General features: G+C 43.7%; 1 pseudogene; it reads left to right on the forward strand.

Annotated features, from left to right (window-relative positions):
* The first annotated feature begins 463 nt into the window (after window positions 1-463).
* On the forward strand, window positions 464-1417 carry LOC137202789 (heterogeneous nuclear ribonucleoprotein A1-like; annotated as a pseudogene).
* Window positions 1418-6661: the final 5244 nt, after the last annotated feature.

A 6661-nucleotide genomic window follows, 5' to 3' on the forward strand; every position in this document is an offset into this window, starting at 1 on the left:
GACACAGGTTTGATCCCTGATCCGGGAAGATCCTTCATGCTGCAGAGCAACTAGGTCCGTGCACCGCAACTACTGAGCCTGTGCTCTAGAGCCTGCGAGCCACAACTACTGGGCCCATGTGCCACAACTACTGAAGCCTGCCAGCCCTAGAGCCCGCGTGCCACAATTACTGAGCCCGCATGCTGCAGCTACTGAAGCCCGCCTGCCTAGAACCCGTGCTCCGCAACAAGAGAAGCCACCACAATGAGAAGCCTGCGCGCTGCAACAAAGAGAAGCCCCCGCTCACCGCAACTAGAAAAAGCCTGCGCGCAGCAATGAAGACCCAATGCAGACAAAAAATAAATTAATTAATTAAATTTAATTTTAAAAAATAAAATAAAAGTCAAGTTCTAGCCTTTCTGCCCGTGGACGCCACCAAGTAAGCATCGTTAAAGTCTCCCCCCACCCCGCCACGACTGAGGTCATGTCTAAGTCAAAGTCTCCCAAAGAGCCTGCACAGCTATGGAAGCTCTTCATTGGAGGTTTGAGCTTTGAAAGAGAGTCTGGAGAGCCATGGTGAGCACCGGGGAGTGCTCACAGACTGTGTGGTGTTGAGGGATCCAAACACCAGGCGCTCTAGAGGCTTCGGGTTTGTCCCATATGCCACTGTGGAGGAGGTGGGTGCAGCCATGAAGGCAAGGCCACACGAGGCGGATGGAAGAGTGGTGGAACCAAAGGGGACCGTCTCGAGAGAAGATTCTCAGAGACCTGGTGCCCACTTCACTGTGAAAAAGATTTTTGTCGGTGGCATTAAAGAAGACACTGAAGAACATCACCTAAGAGACTGTTTTGAACAGTATGGGAAAATTGAAGTGATCGAAATCGTGACTGACCGAGGCAGTGGCAAAAAGAGAGGCTTTGCTTTCGTAACCTTTGATGACCATGACTCCGCAGACAAGACTGTCATTCAGAAATACCACACTGTGAATGGCCTCAACTGTGAAGTAAGGAAAGCCCTATCTAAGCAAGAGATGGCTAGTGCCTCATCCAGCCAAAGAGGTCGAAGTGGTTCTGGAAACTTTGGTGGTGGTCGCGGAGATGGGTTTGGTGGGAACAACACCTTTGGTCGTGGAGGAAACTTCAGTGGTCGAGATGCCTTTGGTGGCAGCCGCGGTGGTGGGGGATATGGTGGCAGCGGGATGGCTATAATGGATTTGGTAACGATGGAAGTAATTTTGGAGGTGGCAGAAGCTGCATTGATTTTGGCAATTACAACAATCAATCTTCAAATTTTGGACCCATGAATGGAGGAAACTTTGGAGGCAGAAGATCTGGCCCCTATGGTGGCGGAGGCCAACACTTTGCCAAACCACGAAACCAAGGCGGCTGTGGCTGTTCCAGCAGCAGCAGGACCTCTGGCAGTGGCAGAAGGTTTTAATTACTGCCAGGAAACAAAGCTTAGCAGGAGAAGAGAGCCAGAGGAGTGACAGGGAAGCTACAGGTTATAACAGATTTGTGAGCTCAGGCAAGGACAGTGGTGGCAGGGCCTAGCTGCTACAGAGAAGATATGTTTTAGACAATACTCATGTGTATGGGCAATAAAAAACTCAAGGACTGTATTTGTGACTGATTGTATAACACGTTATTTCAGTTTCTCTTCTGTGGAAAGTGTAAAGCATTCCAACGAAGGGTTTTAATGTAGTTTTCTGGGTTTGTTTTGTTCTTGTACCCATGCTGTTGATTGCTAAATGTAATGGTCTGATCCTGATGCTGAATAAACATGTCTTTTTAAAAAAAGAAAATAAAAGTTAAGTTCTAGAATCAGGCCCATCTGAGTTCAAATTCCAGCTCTGCCACTTAAGAGCTTTTTGGCCTTTGGGAAACTCACTTTATCTCATTAAGCTTCAGTTTTCTCATCTGTAAAATGAAAGGAGTAATAGTTCCTACCTCATAGAATAGTTATGGGTATTGAGATGATGCAGCAAACGTTGGCTGTCACTAGTTTACTTCCAACAGATGAAAGTTGTCAGAATTCAAATGCTAAATAAAATAGAAGACATCCCTAAGAACATTTGGGAGCTTTCACAATAAAAATTCTGCCATATTGGCAGGAGAATTGACTGGAAAGGGGTATGAGAGTATTGTGGAGGGAGGTGATAAAAATGTTAAGTTCTTGTTTTGGGTGGTAGTTAAATGAGTGTATAGAATTGTCAAAAACTCATTGAATTGAACAAAAGATCTGTTCATTTTACCATATAAAAATTATACTTGGGGCTTCCCTGGTGGCGCAGTGGTTGAGAGTCCGCCTGCCGATGCAGGGAACACGGGTTCGTGCCCGGTCCGGGAGGATCCCATGTGCCGTGGAGCAGCTGGGCCCGTGAGCCATGGCCACTGAGCCTGCACGTCTGGAGCCTGTGCTCCACAACGGGAGAGGCCACAGCAGTGAGAGGCCCGCGTACCGCAAAAAAAAAAAAAAAAAAAAAAAAAATTATACTTCACTTAAAAGAGAAAGATAGTTATGAACTCTGCTCTGGATCTAAGATTTTATCTCAGCCAACTCTCTATGTCAAGCCCGGAAAGTATCACTGATAACATTTATTTAGAGAAGAGGTGAGGAGGTACTGTTGTCCATAAGTCACTATTTCTGCTCTAAACTACTTGTTCACTAGAAACCAGTAAGGGCAATGGGGAGGCCCTAGTCGTGAGCATCGTTTATCAGATCCATGGGAATAGTGACTCTAGGGCTTATCTTCACTGATCTTACTTAAGGCTTCCATCTAGAGCTGACTAGATAAATGGCTAGGGCAGTCACACCCATCCGACGACCTATTTGTACATATCACAAAAGGTTCATTAACAGTGTCTATAGTCTTGCTATACAGGAGTAAGGCATGCATAACTGATGAAAGAAAGGGTGACCATATGAGTGGATAGACGAATGAATGAACAAATAAGAATTTACTGAATGGTTGTCATGAATCACCTCGATTATTTAACATGATTTAATTACCACAGAAAGATTGTGAAGTAGAGGTTATTATCTCCACTTTACAAATGGGGAACTCTATGCTCAGAAAGTAAAGCGATGGATGAAGCCTAGCATTCTACAGCCAGATCACAGCAGAGATAGACTCCATATAATCTAATTGTATTCTAAGTAATTTCTGTTTGTTGCAGATAATATTTTTTAAGAGCTCCTATGTATTATATGAGAGCATGTACGCATCATTCAGTCGTTCATCAAGAGGTTTATTCTGTTTCAGATGCCATTCCAGTCTGTGTTTCAGACCTCTGTTAGGGAATTAATCAGTAGAAAGTTATGAGGTAGGATACAGTTTTGAAGTACTCGCCAATGCTTTCCTCTAGTATTTTCTCTACTTCTTCATTCTTACCATCTTCCAAACAGCAGATAGGTTACTTGAATTCTATTACCTTCAGGGAGAATAAGTTAACAGAAAACAGAAAATAATGAGCTTCTTTTGGATTTTGAGTCTCTAAACTACAGGTCCCAAGGGCAATGGCAAATGCGCAGGGCGTAAATAAGATGTAGAAATCTACTCGGTAATTTAGAGGAAGGGCTGCCTCACAAAGATTTCCCAGGGCAGGAAGCCGTCATAACACAGATGCTAATATGGCCCTGGGGTGGGCCTGTCCCCTCCCCTTCTCCCTCACCCATTCAAGTGTCAGGTGGGAAGGAGGCATTACCAAAGCTCCAGACAGGTTTGTGGATTCCCAGATCAAAGGAAAAGAGCAAGAATAACCAGCAGAGAAATGACTGTGAGGTGAGTCCAGCAGATAGATACTGAGGGTACGGTCCCTGTGGGAGCTGGAGTGGCAGGAGGTCTTTTACGTTCCTGGCGTTGGCCATCACAGTGACGCCAGAATGGACAAACGGTGACCAGTGGTCAGACTCAACCTGGTACTCCCACCCCCAACCTCTTGTCACTTGAACATCCTCCAGATATTCAATGCAACTCTGGGAAGTGTGGGAGGAAATCCCTGAATTGACAGAGATTAATTTCTGCTGCATTGGAAGAATGCTCAAAACAGAAATTAGGTTATAGAAAAACAGACTTCTGGGGACTTCCCCAGTGGTCCAGTGGTTAAGACTCCACACTTCCCCAGTGGCCCAGTGGTTAAGACTCCATGCTTCCACTGCAGATGCGGGTTCGATCTTGGTTCTAGGAACTAAGATCGCACATGCCACAGGATGCGGCCAGTAAAGAAAGAAAGAAAAGAAGACTTTTGTACTCCCTTCTATAGCTCAGCTGGTAGAGCAGAGGCCTGTAGAAAAACAGACTTCTTGCACGGTTCAGTTTGCTGACTGGCATTCATTTTGCTGCAGTTGTATCTGTATTAGATAGTCATACTTCAGACAGAGTGGAGAAGGGAATAGTACTTGAAGCTTACAAACAGAAATCTAGGGGAAAAAAAATTCATTAAAGACAAATTGTCCCTTTCAACTTGGCCCCTGCGTTTAATGCTGTCATATTCAGAGGACTTCCCTGGTGCCACAGTGGTTAAGAATCTGCCTGCCAATGCAGGGGACATGGGTTCGATCCCTGGTCGGGGAAGATCTCACATGCCGCAGAGCAACTAAGCCCGTGTGCCACAACTACTGAAGCCCGCACACCTAGAGCGCGTGCTCCTAAACAAGAGAAGCCACCACAATGAGAAGCCCACGCACCACAGCGAAGAGTTGCCCCCCACTCACTGCAACTATAGAGAAAGCCCGCACACAGCAAAGAAGAGCCAACACAGCCAAAAATTTTAAGAAAATAAAAATAAAAATAAATGTTATCATATTCACTGAGGTCATCCTATTTTGTGTGTATAGCCCCATGTTTATCTTTGCTTAAAAATTCCTGGACCTTATTCCTCATGAGTTACGTGACCTTCTGCTTACTCCCCTCGGAGTTTCTAATTATATTAAACTTTTGTCCTGGAACTTGTTTATTTTGAAGCAGAAGCTGTTAAGATAGGAGTCACTTATTCGTGCAAAAAATCCTCCTGTCCAACATGAACTAGAATATTCTTTTCATGATTCTTCTCTGTGTGCTCTACACTCCACAGCAGCTCCTTATTCTTACTTATGTAGTAATATCTAGTCTCTCACACGTCACCTCTCAGGGATGAGCCAGGGACGACCATCCAGATAAGGCAAAAACAAACCGCGTGAGGGACGGGACCTCCAAGCCAATTTCCTTGAAAAAATGTTGCCATTTAAACCTCTGGAGACTCAGTGGCCCAACCCGACAGCTGGGTGGGTGGGAAGGTGGTAGAAGGTAGTGGAAGTAAAGAAACCAATTACAACTCTATTTCAGCGGTCCAGGAAATAGTTAATGGTGTTTTGGACTAAGATGTCATGTTGAGACATACTTGATTTAGGAATATACTATATTTTGAAAGTAGAACCGACAGAATTTGGATGTAGGGTATGAGGTAAAGAAAAGGGTCAGGTCTGATGCCCATGCAGGCCACACTTACCTGAAATTTCACATGAATGGATAAAATGTGCCTGAAAGTGAGTTTAAAAACTGAAACTCACTAACTAGAAGCCAAAGAGGAAAAAGAAAAAGGAAACTTGAATGAATTTTTTTTTTTAACTTAGTGAAAAGTGAACTTTTCATGGACTCAACAACAACAAAAACCTCCGTCTAATCAACTAATCAAGTGACTTAAACTACCATTAAAGATCCAGTAAAGCATGAAGTTGCACCTGATTGAAAAGGTATCGCGTTGGCCAAAAAAGTTGGCTCAGGTTTTTCGTAACATCTTCCGAAAATCCCGAACGAACTTTTGGCCAACCCAATATATGCAAAACCGAAGTCCCCAAGTTAGTACTGAAAGCCAGCTGGTTTTCCTGCTCCATACGGAGAGTTCAAAATGCAATCACCTCTCTTTGTGACCACCTAGAGGGGTGGGATGGGGAGGTTGGGTGGGAGACACAAGAGGGAGCGGTTATGGGGATATATGTATAGCTGATTCACTTTGTTATACAGCAGAAACTAACACACCATTGTAAAGCCGTTTTACTCCAATAAAGATGTTAAAAAAGAAAAAAAATGCAATCACCTGATTATAGTCAGGTAGGGCCCCTGGTGGTAAATAGAAAAAGTACCTCTGGGTAAATGTATGCTCAGTGGTCTGTGCTAATTTTGCCCTGAGCAAATGTGAGGTAAGCCAAGTTATCTTTTTTATGTTATATCTCTCCTTTCTCTTGATGCCTAACTCACTTCCACCAAGACTATCACTAGCATCCGGGGCTCCCATGCAGCACCCCATCTAAAGTCTATATCCTAAGAAATAACATTGCATTTTCCTGGGACTCTTTATATATACATATATCTTTACTGGAGCATAATTGCTTTACAGTATTGTGTTAGTTTCTGCTGTACAACAAAGTGAATCAGCTATATGTATACATACATCCCCATATCCCCTCCCTCCCTCTTGAGCCTCCCTCCCACCCTCTCCTGGGACTCTTGAAAACATCCTTTTATGTCTCATTTGTTAAAACAACTCTTTGTGACAATGTGCAGCAAAGGGTCAAGTACTTTAAATTTGTTTCTCAATAATGTAATGTTTTTAAACTAAACACAGATTTTTTTTCTCATGAAGAGAGAATAGTGTAAAAATTTCAGATAGGACTAGTGATGAGAAAGGCATACCGATCAGAAGA

Source organism: Pseudorca crassidens, chromosome 11, assembly GCF_039906515.1.
Source record: "Pseudorca crassidens isolate mPseCra1 chromosome 11, mPseCra1.hap1, whole genome shotgun sequence".
Lineage (NCBI taxonomy): Eukaryota > Metazoa > Chordata > Mammalia > Artiodactyla > Delphinidae > Pseudorca > Pseudorca crassidens.